Raw genomic sequence first — 17484 nt, 5'->3', positions numbered from 1 at the left:
CTTCAACTTGAAAAATAATGACTCGCAGGTGCACTGAGAGGAAAAGACACAGCCCTCCTGATCAGATTTTATAATATCTTGTTGCACATATACCAATTGCTCAATCTGGAAGAGCGGACCCTTTCAATGGCAGTTCATTCTAATCACTTAAGCTGCGTGTCTTTGTATTAACCATGGCCACAACCCATTGGAAACTAATACACAACATTCAGCGAGTTGAAAATGTGAAACCTCGTGTGTCTTCAGAGAATGATAGACTATATTTCAAACCAAATTCAATTCAAAAAACACGACTCTCTACTGAGGCAAAAATCTATTTACATAATTATGGTAATTTATGGCCTGTTGTGGATGTAACATGTTGTAGCTGAGCTAACTGTTTGGCAGTGGCCAGGGACTCCCTTGGCCGACCAAACACAGACATAAGAAAAATGGCAAGTTAAAAATGCTAAACCTTTATACATCACTGGTTAGGCCTCAGCTGGAGCAGTGTGTTCCAATTCTGGGCACCGCACTTTAGGAAGGATGTCAAGGCCTTGGAGAGGGTGCAGAAGAGATTTACTAGAATGGTGCCAGGGATGAGGGACTTTAGTTATGTGGAGAGACTGGAGAAGCTGGGATTGTTCTCCTTAGAGCAGGAAAGTTTAAGGGGAGTTTTGATAGAGGTGCTCAATGTCACGAAGGGTTTTGACAGAGTAAGTTAGGAGAAACTGTTTCCATTGGCAGGAGGGTCGGTAACCAGAGGACACAGATTTAAGATAATTGGCAAAAGAGCCAGAGGTGAGATGAGGGGAGATTTTTTTTTTCGCAGTGTGAGGACGGGTTTGGACTCTCCCCAATGCTCCCTGAAATCAGATGTCCTGTTAGCTAGTCTCATGTATTAATAATTTTTTGCAGAACTGGAATGCGCTGCTTGAAAGGACGGTGGAAGCAGATTCATTAGGGAATTGGATAAATACTTGAAGGGGAGAAATTTGCAGGGCTCTGGGGAAGAGTAGGGGGGAGTGGGACTAATTGAATGGCTCTTTCAAAGAGCTGGCACAGGCATGATGGGCCGAATGGCCTCTTTGTGTGCTGTACGATTCTATGGTTAAACCCCTATCCCACATGACCCAATACAGACATATGAAAATGACAAGTGACTCATTCTACAGAGTATGTGCACAATATAACGGCAACCAAATCACAACCGTTATATAAGTGAAAAATGGCAGGGACCTCCTCCTCCCCTCCCTCCCCTCCCCTCCCCTCCCTCCCCTCCCCTCCCCTCCCTCCCCTCCCCTCCCCATTCTGAGATTTACTGAGATTAAGTATGAAACAGTTTTAAGCCTCTGTCGTTCAGCTGAGTAGATTTCCTGTGACTGGCTCGGGGTATTGGACTATCGGTCAGTGTTCCCACCTCTCTTCACTGTCCAGCGGGGCCTACGGGAGGCGAGAAGATGTGATTACCGGGCGAGGGCGGGTTTGGACTCTTCCCCCGATGCTCCCTGGAGTCAGGTGTCCTGTTATCTATTCTCACATATTAATAATTTAAATTAAGAAACAACGGTGAGGGGCTAAGGATCACAAGGGAAAGATACCAGCAAAGTTCAAAACACAAGATAAATATATTTTTAACAAATGATTAGGTGACAGCAGGCTCGGTTACAGAGTGGTGACCAGTTTTATATTGTATTTCTGATCTGGACAATACATGGATATATCTGGCATCACTAGTGTAGAGAGTGAATGGAAAGTGATCAAGAATTATACACTGGCTGTTCTTTTGCCATTATCATAAATAGAAATATAAGATAGTCACTAATAAATCCAATAGGGAATTCAGGAGAAACTTCTTTACCCAGAGAGTGGTGAGAATGTGGAACTCGCTATCACAAGGAGTGGTTGAGGTGAATAGCAGAGATGCATTTAAGGGGAAGCTCGATAAACACATCAGGGAGAAAGGAATAGAAGGATAGGCTGATGGGGTGAGATGAAGTAGGGAGGGAGGAGGCTCGTGTGGAGCATAAACACCGGACTAGGCCAGTCGGGCCGAATGGCCTCTTTCTGTGCTGTACATTCTATGTAATTCTATGTATTCATTTTCCTTAAGAAAAAGAAGATGTGAAGGAGAAGTAAGATAAGAAATAATGCCTTTCACGTCCTCGGGATGTCTCAAAATCCTTCACAGCATAATTGGTTTGTCAAGTGCAGTCACTGTTGTTATGTAGACAGATGAGCCAGCCAGTTTGCACACAGTGAGGTCCTACCAACAGCAATGATATGAATGATCAGTTAATCTGTTTTAGTTAAGCGGTTAAAGTGTTAGCCTTGGCTCAGTGGGTAAGATGCACTGCTCTGAATCAGGAGGTAATTGGTTCAAGCCCTACTCCAGTGACTTAGGCACAAAAGCTGCACTGACACTCCAGTGCAGCACTGTTGGAGGTGTTGCCTTTTGGATGAGATGTTAAACCAAGTGAATCCTTTCGTCTTTCTCTCTGCAGAATTTGTAGTGATCATATTTTCTCTTCATTTTTGATTCGCATACACAAATCTTTGAAGGTGGCAGGACAAGTTGAGAAGGCTGTATATTTTTTTTAAAAAGCATATGGGATCCTGGGCTTTATTAACAGAGGCTTAGAGTACAAAAGCAAGGAAGTTATGCTCAATCTTTATAAATCACTGGTTAGGCCTCAGCTGGAGTATTGTGTTCAATTCTGGGCACCGCACTTTAGGAAGGATGTCAAGGCCTTGGAGAGGGTGCAGAGGAGATTTACTAGAATGGTGCCAGGGATGAGGGACTTCAGTTAATGTGGAGAGACTGGAGAAGCTGGGATTGTTCTCCGAAGAGCAGAGAAGGTTAAGGGGCGATTTGTTGGAGGTGTTCAAAAATCATGAGGGGTTTTGATGGAGTCGATAGGGAGGAACTGTTTGCACTGACATGAGGGTCGGTAACCAGAGGACACAGATTTAAGGTATTTGGCAAAAAAAATCCAGGGGGGAGATGAGGAGATTTTTTTTTGCACAGCGAGTTGTTATGATCTGGAACGCGCTGCTTGAAAGGGCGGTGGAAGCAGATTCAATAATAACTTTCAAAAGGGAATTGGATAAATACTTGAAAAGGAGAAATTTGCAGGGCTGTGAGGAAAGAGCAGGGGGGAGTGGGACCAATTGGATAGCTCTTTCAAAGAGGGGACGAATGGCCTCCTTCAGTGCTGTACGATTCTGCGATTTGTTTATCACTCCATGTAGAGCCACACATATTTGTCTGAGCTTGCCGATTGTGGGTTTGTATTTATCCTGCACGGTCAAAATAATTACTTTCAGGATATTTCAGTTCTCTACTGAAGTTTGGGTGAAGAGCCTCTGCCTAATCAACTTGCTGTAAGTTTGGGTGAAGAGCCTCCGCCTAATCAACTTCCTTTAAGTTTGTTCCCTCAGTTCTTTTTAAACGAGTTGTTTGGAAGTTTTATATCTGGCTCCTGGTCTTTGGCATCTCTCAAATCCCAGATCATGTTAAACTTAATCATTCTGCGGTTGCTGTCCCCGAGGGCTCCCCTGCCTTACATTTTTATGTACGATGTCTTGGTCCTGGTACGAATACCAGGTCACGATGAGCACTGCCGCTTGTGGCTTCTCTGATTCACTGGGCCGTGAGGCAGTCATGGATCACATTTACCAAAACCACTCGGGGGTTTCTCAGTTTATATTAGGTTATTTCAAGTCTCCCGTTAAAATAACTTTCCTGTTCTCACATATCCTTCCGAGCTCATCACAATCATCCTCCTTGTGCTGACCTGGAGCTCTAGAGCAATGCCCTCACCTTGGACTGTTCACGTCAGTGATGTCTAACCAGAGTAGTTTGTTGTGTAGATTGCTGGAGCACCTTCTTTCACCTCCGGGGGGGGGGGGGGCGGGGGGGTCGTCTGACACACATGGCTGCACCATCTCCTTCTCTGTCCGTTTTTCTCTTCTCTAAGCATGGTGGCGCAGTGGGTATTTTACTGGATTAGTGATTCCGGAGGCCTAAATTAATCCAGAGAATATGAGTTCAAAACCCACCCATGGCAGTTTAGGAACACTGGAACAGGAGTGGGCCATTCAGCCCCTCAAGCCTGTTCACTATCAATCAATTAGATCATGGCTGGTCTGTACCTCAGCTGCATATCCCTTGATACCCCTTACCTAACAAAAATCTATGACAGTTACATGGGTAAGATGGGTATAGAGGGATATGGGCCATGTGCAGGCAATTGGGACTAGCCTAGTGGTATAAACTGGGCGACATGGACATGTTGGGCCGAAGGACCTGTTTCCATGTTGTAAACTTCTATGATTCTATGACCTCCGTCTTTAATTTGAATTCAGTTTAAAAATTCTGGAGGTAAAAAGTTGGTATCAGTAAAAGTGACCATGAAGCTGTCAGATTATCGGAAAAAGAAACAACTAGTTCACTAATGTCCTTCAGGGAAGGAAACCTGCCGGCCTTACCCAGTCTGGGCCTATATGTGACTCCAGTCCCACACCAACGTAGATGACTCTTAACTGCCCCGTGAAGTGGACTAGCAAGCCACTCAGGTGTATCAAACCGCTACAAAAGAATCATCACCGTGGGAGCAACCTCACCACACGGACTGCAGTGGTTCAGGAAGAAGGCCCACCCCCACCTTCTCAAGGGGCAACCGGGGATCCAAGGGATGGGCAATAAATGTCGGCCTTGCTAGCGACACCCACATCCCAAGAATGAAAAAAGGGCCTCTCTGGATTTGCATTACTCGAGGCCTCTTGGTGGGGGAGAAGGCAATGAATGACATGCTCCCTGAGAAGGTAGTTTTCTAATGTAGGGGTTGTGTTGAGATCCCTTTTCTTGTCGGTGCAGTGGCATTGAATCAAGGCACCAAGAGTTTCTTCACACAAAGGGTAGTTTTAAATCGGGAACTCGCTCCCCCAAAAAAGCTGTCGAGGCTGGGGGTCAATTGAAAATTTCAAAACTGAGATTGATGGATTTTTGTTGGGTAAGGGTATAATGGGTTATGGAACCAAGGCGGGTAGATGGAGTTAAGATGCAGATCAGCCATGATCTAATTGAATGGCGGGACAGGGACGAGGGGCTGAATGGCCTCCACCTGTTCCTTCCTATTTCCCACTGAGCCATTAAAGGATCTCTATTCCCATTTTTTTAAACGTACAGGTTGTAAGTTCTGTTACAGTTAACACTGTTGGTGATGGGACTGGAATTCTGAGTTGTTGCCTCTTTCATTTGGGATTTTTCAGCGGGTTTCAGAAGCTGCAGATTCCCCGCACTGAACAAAGTTCACCTTCATGTTTTTTTTGCGACGGCCTTGGTCTCTATGGCTTGGACCTGCATTGGCTTCCGGTCCAGCAATGCCTCAATTTAAAAATTCTCATCCTTGTGTTCAAATCCCTCCATGGCCTCGCCCCCCCTCCCTATCTCTGTAACCTCCTCCAGCCCTACAACCCTCCGAGATCTCTGCACTCCTCCAATTCCGGCCTCTTGCACATCCCTGATTTTAATCGCTCCGCCATTGGCGGCCGTGCCTTCAGCTGCCTGGACCCTGAGCTCTGGAATTCCCTCCCTAAACCTCTCCGCCTCCCTCTCCTCCTTTAAGACGCTCCTTAAAACCTACCTCTTTGACCAAGCTTTTGGTCACCCGTCCTAATATCTCCTTATGTGGCTCGGTGTCGAATCTTGTTTGGTTGCGCTCCTGTGAAGCGCCTTGGGATGCCCTGCTATGATAAAGGTGCTATATAAATGCAAATAGTTGTTGTTGTTGACGTGAGCCATTAAGAGCCAGGAATGACTGCGCGGTCTTGGTCCCTTTGGCTTGCTTCCGCACTGAGGAGTGAGGAGAGCCGTGTTTGTTAACCGGCATTCCGCCGCGCCCCAACGCCACCCGGTAATCTCGCCGACATTTTGGAGGTTCGGAATAAATGGTGAAAATAAACTAGAAAACGAATGTTCCGTTTGGAGAAATGCTGCGGTCGTTTCTCCAGCCGGGTTTGTAGCTTTCTGCTTCTGCTCTGTGCCTGAGGTTGGGCCCCCCTCCCTCCCCGTGGCCCCCCCTCCCCGCTTCTCCCTCCCCCCCCCCCTCCCTCCCAACATCGAGGAATGTGCTGCATCTACGATTGATGATGAAAAAATTGTTTATTCCTGCGACATAAAATGTGTTTAAAATGAATGATTTGATCATTTCCCAAAAGGCGGGCAGGTTTTGACATTTTTAAGCAACTGGAAATTTTTTGAGCAGGTTTTTTTTTTGTAATTTGCTGCGGGCATTCCACAGCTGCCCACGGTCCTACTCGTAGAAAATGCAGGAGGAGAGATTGACCTGTTTCTGCTCTCTCTACTTCTGCATCATTATGTGGAGAATTTGAATCCGATCCAGATCAGTTGAATTTTTACACATCTGTCTTAAACTATTGCTTAAATAATTAAAATGAAATTGAGGCCCCGGCTTTGTGCCAGAGTAGACTAGAAACAATAGGAGCTGGTGAAAGGCTTAATTATTTAAAGGGTCACTACCTTTCATGAAAGATTATAAGCCACACATAGGGTGACATAAATATAATTGTATCATCTGCACATTACATTGTGATGGCAACAATGATGTGACTTTTCTGGCTCTGCCAATAAAATACAAATTGCCAAATTCTTCCAAGTATCTTCTCCAGGATAACGCAATGTTCGAAAGGACACCTGGCATAATAATGAGGGGCATCACCTCCGTTCAAGCTCCCGGCTCCCTGGAGTACCATGGAGTCATTTGTTGAAAAGTCGTTCTGCGATGAACAGACTGGTTGTTTCCGATCCTGCAGGAAACAATATAATGTTGGTCGAGCAAACTGCGTTCACCAGCACCGGTGCGAGAGTCCCAACCTGCGTTCACCAGCACCAGTGCGAGAGTCCCAACCTGCGTTCACTTGCACCAGTGCGAGAGTCCCAACCTGCGCTCACCAGCACCAGTGCGAGAGTCCCAACCTGCGTTCACCAGCACCAGTGCGAGAGTCCCAACCTGCGTTCACCAGCACCAGTGCGAGAGTCCCAACCTGCGTTCACCAGCACCAGTGCGAGAGTCCCAACCTGCGTTCACCAGCACCAGTGCGAGAGTCCCAACCTGCGTTCACCAGCACCAGTGCGAGAGTCCCAACCTGATTTTCACCAGTATCAGTGCGAGAGTCCCAACCTGATTTTCACCAGCATTAGTGCGAGAGTCCCAACCTGCGTTCACCAGCACCAGTGCGAGAGTCCCAACCTGCGTTCACCAGCACCAGTGCGAGAGTCCCAACCTGATTTTCACCAGCATTAGTGCGAGAGTCCCAACCTGATTTTCACCGGCATCAGTGCGAGAGTCCCAACCTGCATTCACCAGTATCAGTGCGAGAGTCCTAACCTGCATTCACCGGGAGCCAAAATGCAAGATTTTCTTTATTCGTTTCAGGGGTCAGCTTCAGAACAGCCCCTGAGATTCACTTCAATCCACGACTGGATTTCTCGTTGACCTATATTTTCACACTTGCGTGGCTCCCGACAGTTATCTTGTACATCCCTTGGGCGGACGTGGCACTTGTACCTCATCAAATCCTGCAAGAGTCCTCCTACGGATAAAGCAAGATAGGCCTGTCCCACAGATGGAGCAAGATAGGCCTGTCCCACAGATGGAGCAAAATAGGCCTGTCCTACGGATAGAGCAAGATAGGCCTGTCCTACGGATAGAGCAAGATAGGCCTGTCCTACGGATAGAGCAAGATAGGCCTGTCCCACAGATGGGGCAAAATAGGCCTGTCCCACAGATGGAGCAAAATAGGCCTGTCCCACAGATAGAGCAAGATAGGCCTGTCCTACGGATAGAGCAAGATAGGCCTGTCCCACAGATGGAGCAAAATAGGCCTGTCCTACATATGGAGCAAGATAGGCCTGTCCCACAGATGGAGCAAGATAGGCCTGTCCCACAGATAGAGCAAGATAGGCCTGTCCCACAGATAGAGCAAGATAGGCCTGTCCTACGGATAGAGCAAGATAGGCCTGTCCTACGGATAGAGCAAGATAGGCCTGTCCCACAGATGGAGCAAGATCGGCCTGTCCTACAGATGGAGCAAGATAGGCCTGTCCCACAGATAGAGCAAGATAGGCCTGTCCTACGGATAGAGCAAGATAGGCCTGTCCCACAGATAGAGCAAGATAGGCCTGTCCTACAGATAGAGCAAGATAGGCCTGTCCTACAGATAGAGCAAGATAGGCCTGTCCCACAGATGGAGCAAGATAGGCCTGTCCTACAGATAGAACAAGATAGGCCTGTCCCACAGATGGGGCAAGATAGGCCTGTCCTACGGATGGGGCAAGATAGGCCTGTCCTATGGATGGGGCAAGCTCCCTGCCTGTCCTACGGATGGGGCAAGATAGGCCTGTCCTATGGATGGGGCAAGCTCCCTGCCTGTCCTACGGATGGGGCAAGATAGGCCTGTCCTATGGATGGGGCAAGATAGGCCTGTCCTATGGATGGGGCAAGCTCCCTGCCTGTCCTACGGATGGGGCAAGATAGACCTGTCCTACGGATGGGGCAAGATAGGCCTGTCCTATGGATGGGGCAAGATAGGCCTGTCCTATGGATGGGGCAAGCTCCCTGCCTGTTCTCCAGATGGGGCAAGATAGGCCTGTTCTCCAGATGGGGCAAGATAGACCTGTCCTACGGATGGGGCAAGATAGGCCTGTCCTACGGATGGGGCAATAATGGCCCGTCCTACGGATGGGGCAATAATGGCCTGTCCTACGGATGGGGCAATAATGGCCTGTCCTACGGATGGGGCAATAATGGCCTGTCCTACGGATGGGGCAAGCTCCCTGCCTGTCCTCCTCTGGAACTCTTGTACTATACAGGTTTGATATTCAGCACATGCGTTTTACTGAGGTGTCAGCTGTGGCTCAGTGGGTAGTACTCTTGATCCTAAGTCAGAAGGTTGTTGGTTTGAGTCCTGCTCAAGCAACTTAATCTAGGCTGACACCCACAGAGCTGTACTGTTGGGAGGTGCTATCTTTTGGATGAGATGTTAAACTACTGTCTCAGATGGTCGCAAAAGATCCCACAGCGTTATTTTGACGAAGAGCAGGGGAGTTCTTCCCGGTGTCCTGACCAATATTTATCCCATGACCAACATCACTAAAACCAGATTATCTGGTCATTCTCACGTTGATGTTTGTGGGATCTTGCTGTGCGCAAATTGGCTGCCGCGTTTCCTACATTGACTACACTTCAAAAGTATGTAATTGGCTGTAAAGCGCTTTTGGACGTCCTGAGGATGTGAAAGGTGCTGTAGAAATGCAAGTTCTTTCTTTCAGAGTTCCTGATCGATTAACAACAAAAAACGTATTTTTTCTTTCATAAAAAAAATGTTTTTTTTTAAAATAGTAATAAAACAAAGCTCTTGTTTTGAGCAGCAAGCTGTGTGATATTCCCCCACTCTTCAGATTGAGGCTGCAGTGCGCAATAGACAGAGAGATAATACATTTTACTGTTGCTTTGTTTCAGATAGGTTTTGAAAAGTGATGCTGTGAAGCTAATGTCAATCCTTCCAACTCCATTCACCTCTCATTCAACGTAGTCAGTCCCCTCGACGGGATTAATCCTCGATATAATAAAGTGCATTGACACCATCACAAAAGAGCATTTCTTCGTAGAATCGCAGAATCTTACAGCACAGAAGGAGGCCATTCGGCCCATCGTGCCTGTGCTGGCTCTTTGAAAGAGCTGTCCGATTATTCTTACCCCACCACCCCGCTTTCTCTTTCCCTGTGGCCCTGCAGGTTTTTCCCCTTCAAGTATCTATCCAATTCCCTTTTGAAAGTTATTATTGAATCTGCTTCCACCTTCCTGTCAGGCAGCGAATTCCAGATCATAACAACTCGTTGCGTGAAAAAAAATTTCTCCTCGTCTCCTCCCTCTTGTGCCAATTACCTTAAATCTGTGTCCTCTGGTTACCGACCCTCCTGCCAGTGGAAACGGTTTCTCCTTATTTACTCCATGAAAAACCCTTCATGATTTTGAACACCTCTATTAAATCTCCCCTTCACCTTCTCTGCTGTACAGAGAAGAATCCCAGCCTCTCCGGTCTCTCCTTTCATCAAAAGATTATCTGCCAAATCTCTCTCGTTTCAGAAGTGTGCAGGACCCTTATCGTACCCATATTCCCAGTGAAGGGTTCAACGTGATCATGTGAGATGGATTCTACAGGATGTAGATAATAAGAAAGTCTCATTGTTTAATTCACTGATTGGTTACATCAGTTAAAGGACACCAGATGACATTTCAGTCAGATTTATTTCCTCTAAAAATGCCTTACCTGCTGAGCAATGTACTTTCACAATCTGTTTTATTTCCTTGTTATTCTAAAGTTGATGTACTTATTGAGGCAGATGGAACAGGCAACCTAATGATCCAATTTTGTCACAGATTGTACAGTTTACACATGAACCCGCTGAAACATATTTCCAGATTACCTTGCCAGAGACGGTGCCTCTTTAATGGATGAAATAAGATTGGATTAAGGTGATCTGATGAGGTGCAGTAATGACTGCAATATGTACTGTCCTGGAATGCAAAAACCACTCGATCACAGAGACACGGAATAACAGATGGCCGTCATGCTCTCGACTGGGGAGTCAGGCTTTATCACAAACTCTGAGACACAAACGTCAATCCAGTCATTTAAAAAACAAAATAATATAGGATCATACAGCACATAAGGAGGCCATTCGGCCCATCGTACCCGTGCCGGCTCTTTGAAAGAGCTATCCAATTAGTCCCACTCCCCCTGCTCTTTTCCCATAGCCCTGCAAATTTTTCCTTTTCAGGTATTTATCCAATTCCCTTTTTAAAATCTGCTTCCATCGTCCTTTCAGGCAGTGCATTCCAGATCATAACAACTCGTTAAGCAAAGCAATTTCTCCTCATCTCCCCTCTGGCTTTTTCGCCAATTATCTTAATTCTGTGTCCTCTGCTCACCGACCCTCCTGCCACTGGAAACAGTTTCTCCCTCTCTACTCAATCAAAACCCTTGATAATTTTGAAAACCTCTATTAAATCTCCCCTTAACCTTCTCTGTTCTAAGGAGAACAATCCCAGCTTCTCCAGTCTCTCCACACAACTGAAGTCCCTCATCCATGGTTATCATTCTAGTAAATCTCCTCTGCACCCTGTCCAAGGCCTCGATGTCCTTTCTAATGTGCGGTGTAGTATATAAGTAACAAATTTCTGTGTTGCCCTTAGTACTGGTAATGAAACTGATTATTACTGACTGGGCCCCGCAGTGTAGAATCTTTCTCCCCCACTCTTTCCTTGCCAAAAGCTTTGTTGTATCTTATTGCGGTTTGAGTAGATATCCCCTCAACGTGCATCATGTCGCCAGGGATGAGGAAACATTTTTTTACGCAGCGAGTTGTGATGATCTGGAATGCGCTGCCTGAAAGGGCGGTGGAAGCAGATTCAGTGGTAACTTTCAAAAGGGGAATTTGATAAATACTTGAAGGGAAAAAATTTATAGGGCTGTGGGGAAAGAGCAGGGGAATGGGACTAATTGGATAGCTCTTTCAAAAAAGCCAGCACAGGCACGATGGGCCGAATGGCCTCTTCCTGTGCTTCATCTACTATGATACTATAATTAACCACGGACACACATCTCCTCCAACTGCACGGCTGTGGCCCAGGAAAGCAGGTTGGAGATGTTGCAAAAAAAAAGATAGGCGACAAAGAGGAGAAAAAGCCTTAAAAGTTGACGAACCTTGTCTTCAGCAACAACAACTTGCATTTATATAGTGCCTTTAACGTAGCAAAACGTCCCAAGAGACACTTCACAGGAGCGATTATCAGACAAAATGTGACTCCGTGCCACCTGAGATACTAGAACAGGTGACCAAAAGCTTGGTCAAAGAGTTGGGTATTAAGGAGCGCCTTAAAGGAGGAGAGAGAGGTAGAGAGGCGGAGAGGTTTAGGGAGGGAATTCCAGAGCTTAGGGCCCGGGCAGCTGAAGGCACGGCCGCCAATGGTGGAGCGATTAAAATCGGGGATGCGCAAGAGGCCAGAATTGGAGGAGCGCAGAGGTCTCGGAGGGTTGTAGAGCGGGAGGAAACTATGGAGGTAGGGAGGGGGGCGAGGCCATGGAGGGAATTGAACACAAGGATGAGAGTTTTAAAAGTCTTTACGCATTGTATGTCTGTTGTTTTTGATGGAGGATTCTAAACTGAAGTTAATTCAATCCTCCCCTTTCTGCCGAAGATTGAAATGTGCTTCGGATATGTAGGTATGGAGATGGGAATAGCAAACTGGGCTGGAACACATTATTTGTCATCATTTTTAAATAGAAATGGACATGCTCTTGTCTGATGGGCCGCATTTATATATGTTTTATCCTGCGGGAAAAACAACATGTCAGTTTTCTATAGTTTCATTATCTTTTTATTCGTTCTATGGGATGTGGGCGTCGCTAGCAAGGCCAGCATTTATTGCCCATCCCTAATACTAATATCTGATTACAGTTTCCCACAATGTTTACCACAAGGAATTTTTTTTTAAAAATTCATATAACATATTTATACCCTTTTGACATGAAAGAAAAAAGGACTGGGAAACTGGAGCTGCTACTCTCAATCATTAATTTAAACTTCTTTTCGAACGCATTTGCACTTTAAAGACCAGAATCAGCAGATCCATTTCTGGGCACCATTCAGTCAGAGTAGAGAAAGAATTGAACAGTGGGCGGCCTTTAAGGAGGAGATGGTTCGGGTACAGTCTAGGCACATTCCCACGAGGGAGAAAGGTAGGGCAACCAAAGCCAGAGCTCCCTGGAAGACAAAAGAGATAGAGAGTAAGATGAAACGGAGAAAAGGGCCATATGACAGATGTCAAGTTGATAACACAAGTGAGAACCAGGCTGAATATAGGAAGTTCAGAGGGGAAGTGAAAAAGGAAATAAGAGGGGCAAAGAGAGAGTATGAGAATAGACTGGCGGCCAACATAAAAGGGAATCCAAAAGTCTTCTACAGGCATGTAAACAGTAAACGGGTAGTAAGAGGAGGGGTGGGGCCGATTAGGGACCAAAAAGGAGATCTACTCATGGAGGCAAAGGGCATGGCTGAGGTACTAAATGAGTACTTTGCATCTGTCTTTATCAAGGAAGAAGATGCTGCCAGAGTCTCAGTAAAGGAAAATATAGTTGAGATACTGGATAGGCTAAAAATTGATGAAGAAGAGGTACTTGAAAGACTAGCTGTACTTAAAGTAGATAAGTCACCTGGTCCGGATGGGATGCATCCTAGGTTACTGAGGGAAGTAAGGGTGGAAATTGCGGAGGTACTGGCCATAATCTTCCAAACATCCTTAGATACGGGGGTGGTGCCAGAGAACTGGAGAATTGCAAATGTTACACCCTTATTCAAAAAAGGTGTAAGGATAAACCCAGCAACTACAGGCCAGTCAGTTTAACCTCAGTGGTGGGGAAACTTTTAGAAACGATAATCCGGGACAGAATTAACAGTCACTTGGACGAGTGTGGATTGATTAGGGAAAGCCAGCACGGATTTGTTAAAGGCAGATCGTGTTTAACTAACTTGATAAGAGTTTTTTTTATGAGGTAACAGAGAGGGTCGATGAGGGCAATGCGGTTGATGTAGTGGATATGGACTTTCAAAAGGTGTTCAATAAAAGTGCCACACGGTAGGCTTGTCATCAAGACTGAAGCCCATGGAATAAAGGGGGCAGTAGCAGCATGGATACAGAATTGGCTAAGGGACAGGAAACAGAGAGTAGTGATGAACTTTAGTTTTTCAGACTGGAGGGAGGTGTACAGTGGTGTTCCCCGGGGGTCAGTGCTGGGACCACTGCTTTTCTTGATATATATTAATGACTTGGACTTGGGTGTACAGGGCACAATTTCAAAATTTGCAGATGACACAAAACTTGGAAGAGTAGTGAACAGTGAGAAGGACAGTAATGGACTTCAAGAGGATATAGACAGGCTGGTGGCATGGGCGGACACGTGGCAGATGAAATTTAACGCAGATGCAGTGATACATTTTCGTAGGAAGAACAAGGAGACGCAATATAAACTAGAGGGCACAATTCTAAAAAGGGTACAGGAGCAAAGAGATCTGGGGGTATATGTGCACAAAAATGTTGAAGGTGGCAGGGCAGGTTGAGAAAACGGTTAAAAAAGCACACGGAATCCTGGGCTTTATAAACAGATGCATGGAGTACAAAAGTATGGAAGACATGATGAACCTTTATAAAACACTGGTTCGACCACAACTGGAGTATTGTGTCCAGTTCTGGGCACCACACTTCAGGAAAGATGTGAAGGCCTTAGAGAGGGTGCAGAAAAGATTTACTAGAATGATTCCAGGGATGAGGGGCTTTAGTTACACGGATAGACTGGAGAAGCTGGGGTTATTCTCCTTGGAACAGGGAAGGTTGCGAGGAGATTTGATCGCGAGGTATTCAAAATCATGAAGGGTCTAGACAGAGTAGATAGAGAGAAACTGTTCCCATTGGTGGAAGGGTCAAGAACCAGAGGACATAGATTTAAGGTGATTGGCAAAAGAACAAAAGGCGACTTGAGAAAAAACTTTTTTACACAGCGAGTGGTTAGGATCTGGAATGCACTGCCCGAGGGGGTGGTGGAGGCAGATTCAATCATGGCCTTCAAAAGGGAACTGGGTAAGTACTTGAAAGGAAAAAAATTTGCAGGGCTACAGGGAAAGGGCGGGGGAGTGGGACTAGATGGATTGCTCTTGCATAGAGCTGTCCCAGACTCAATGAGCCAAATGGCCTCCTTCTGCGCTGTAACCTTTCTATGATTCTAATTCATAGAATCAAACAACACGGAAGGAGGCCATTCGGCCCATCATGCCAATGCCAGCTCTTTTTGAATGAGCTATTCCAATTAGTCCCACTTCCCCTGCTCTTTCCCCACAGCCCTGCAAATTGAATCTGCTTCCACCTCCCCCATTTCAGGCAGCGCATTCCAGGTTATAACAACTCGCTGCGTAACAAAATTTCACCTCATCTCCTCTCTGGTTCTTTTGGTGAGTGATCAAGTTGGTCTGTACATGACCGTACTCCATCATAATATAACCCAGCTCATTCATTCAATTGAAATCCCTCTTCCATTCCGTATTATCTGGAGAGGGTGCAGAGGAGATTTACCAGAATGATAGCAGGGATGGGGGACTTCAGTTATGTGGAGAGACTGGAGAAGCTGGGATTGTTCTCCTTAGAGCAGAGAAGGTTAAGGGGAGATTTAATAGAGGTGTTCAAAATTCTGAAGGGTTCTGATAAGAGTAAATAAGGAGAAACTGTTTCCAGTGGCAGAAGGGTCGGTAACCAGAGGAAACCCTCATCCATGCCTCTATTACCTCTAGACTCGACTATTCCAATGCTCTCCTGGCCGTCCTCCCCTCTTCCACCCTCCACAAACTTGAGCTCATCCAAAATTCTGCAGCCCGTATCCTAACTCGCACCAAGTCCCATTCACCCATCACCCCTGAGCTCACTGACTGACATTGGCTCCCAGTCGGGCAACACCTTGATTTAAAAACTCTCATCCTTGTGTTCAAATCCCTCCATGGCCTCGCCCCTCCCTATCTCTGGAACCTCCTCCAGCCCTACAACCCTCCGGATCTGTGCATTCCTCCAATTCTGGCCTCTTGCACACCCCCGTTTTTCATCGCTCCACCATTGGCGGCCGTGCCTTCAGCTGCCCAGGCCCTAAGCTCTGGAATTCCCTCCATAAACCTCTCTGCCTCATTACCTCCCCTTTAAGACGCTCCTTAAAACCTACCTCTTTGACCAAGCTTTTGGTCACCTGTCCTAATATCTCCTCATGTGACTCGGTGTCACATTTTGTTTGATAATCGGTACTGTGAAGCTCCTTGGGATGTTTTACTATGTTAAAGGTGCGATATGTTCTTGCTGTTATTGTTGTCACAGATTTATGGTAATTGGCAAATAAACCAGAGGGGGAGATGAGGAGAATTTTTTTTTTACGCAGCGAGTTGTTATGATCTGGAATGCGCTGCCTGAAAGGGCGGTGGAAGCAGATTCAATAGTAACTTTCAAAAGGGAATTGGATAAATACTTGAAAATACAGGGCTTTGGGAAAAGAGCAGGGGAGTGGGACTAATTGGATAGCTCTTTCAAAGAGCCGGCACAGGCATGATGGGCCGAATGGCCTCCTTCTGCATTGCATGATTCTATGTCAAAAGGTTTCTCCCTATAGCCTCGAAGTTGTACATTTTATCCTGGTGCTTTTTATTCCGACGTGTTCTGATGATGTAGAGGCAGGAATTCCCGGTGGGACACTGAGACTCATTTCAGAGATTTACAGTGGGACCCAATACATCATCTGTGGTACAACCTATGTGCCATATAGAGTCCTACAACTGTGCAGTATATATGAAACAGTTGGTGAACCATCGTGGGACACAATGTTGCAAGCAAGGATTACCATGCATTTGTCGTCTTCCCTTTAGGAGAACTTGATTAATCACTCTGCCATTTGCTCAGCGGTTAAAAGCAATGCACATCCTGGGCTCGGTCCCTCGCCTGTGCTGAGATAGCTGATCTCAGCACAGGGAGATGGAGTTCCTCCAATTGGACTCAGTACTGCTGGACTCGGAGAGCGGAAGTCAGCAACGGATTGCTTGCTTCTTCTCGCTATCCCTTTGACCCCTTCGGGAAAGTGCCCACGTGTTGAGGCCATTTTAGTGAGAACGGGATCAGGCTTGGATGGGGCCACTCCACCGTCTTAATAGCTTGTTTAAAGAAAAAAGAAAGAACTTGCATTTACAGAGCTCTTTTCACAGCCTAAAGCACTTTACACCCAATGAAGTACTTTTGAAGTGTAAGTCACTGTTGTAATGTAGGAAACGTGGGAGCCAATTTACGCACAGCAAGATCCCACAAACAGCAATGTGTTAATGACCGGATAATCTGTTTTTATTGATAATGGTTGATTGCCCAGGACACCGGGGAGAACTCCCCTGCTCTCCTTCAAAATAGAGCCATGGGATCTTTTACATCCACCCGAGAGAGCAGACAGGACTTCGGTTTATCAAAAGACGGCACCTCCGACAGTGCAGCACTCCCTCGGCACTGCACTGGGAGTGTCAGCCTGGATTTTTTTTTGTACTCAAGTCTCTGGAGTGGGACCTGAACCCACGACCTTCTGACTCAGAGGCCAAACTATCAGGCAGCAGATCAGCCTCCCTTATTTACACTTTGCCCGATCTTCCTTTTCCCATTGAAGTCCTCTCTTTCAAACGTGCCTGAGACGTCCCTCACATCTCCCTGAAATCACCAGCACCTCGGCCCTGTGAACAAGAGCTTGCAGGCAAAGGAGGAGTATTTCCACCAGCAGATCGAGAAAAGGAAACATACAGTATCAGACAATCACGCATCTTTGAGCGATTAGATTATCCTTGCTCATTAAAGAGTGGAA

The 17484-nt window shown here is 46.2% G+C and overlaps 1 protein-coding gene across 6 annotated transcripts in view; it reads left to right on the top strand.

Annotated features, from left to right (window-relative positions):
• Positions 1–17484, top strand: part of LOC137309714 (zinc finger protein 521-like) — a 618054-nt gene that overhangs the window by 225318 nt on the left and 375252 nt on the right. The gene's annotated exons all lie outside the window — the stretch shown is intronic.

Source organism: Heptranchias perlo, chromosome 3, assembly GCF_035084215.1.
Source record: "Heptranchias perlo isolate sHepPer1 chromosome 3, sHepPer1.hap1, whole genome shotgun sequence".
Lineage (NCBI taxonomy): Eukaryota > Metazoa > Chordata > Chondrichthyes > Hexanchiformes > Hexanchidae > Heptranchias > Heptranchias perlo.
This window is presented reverse-complemented; position numbering and strand designations above follow the sequence as displayed.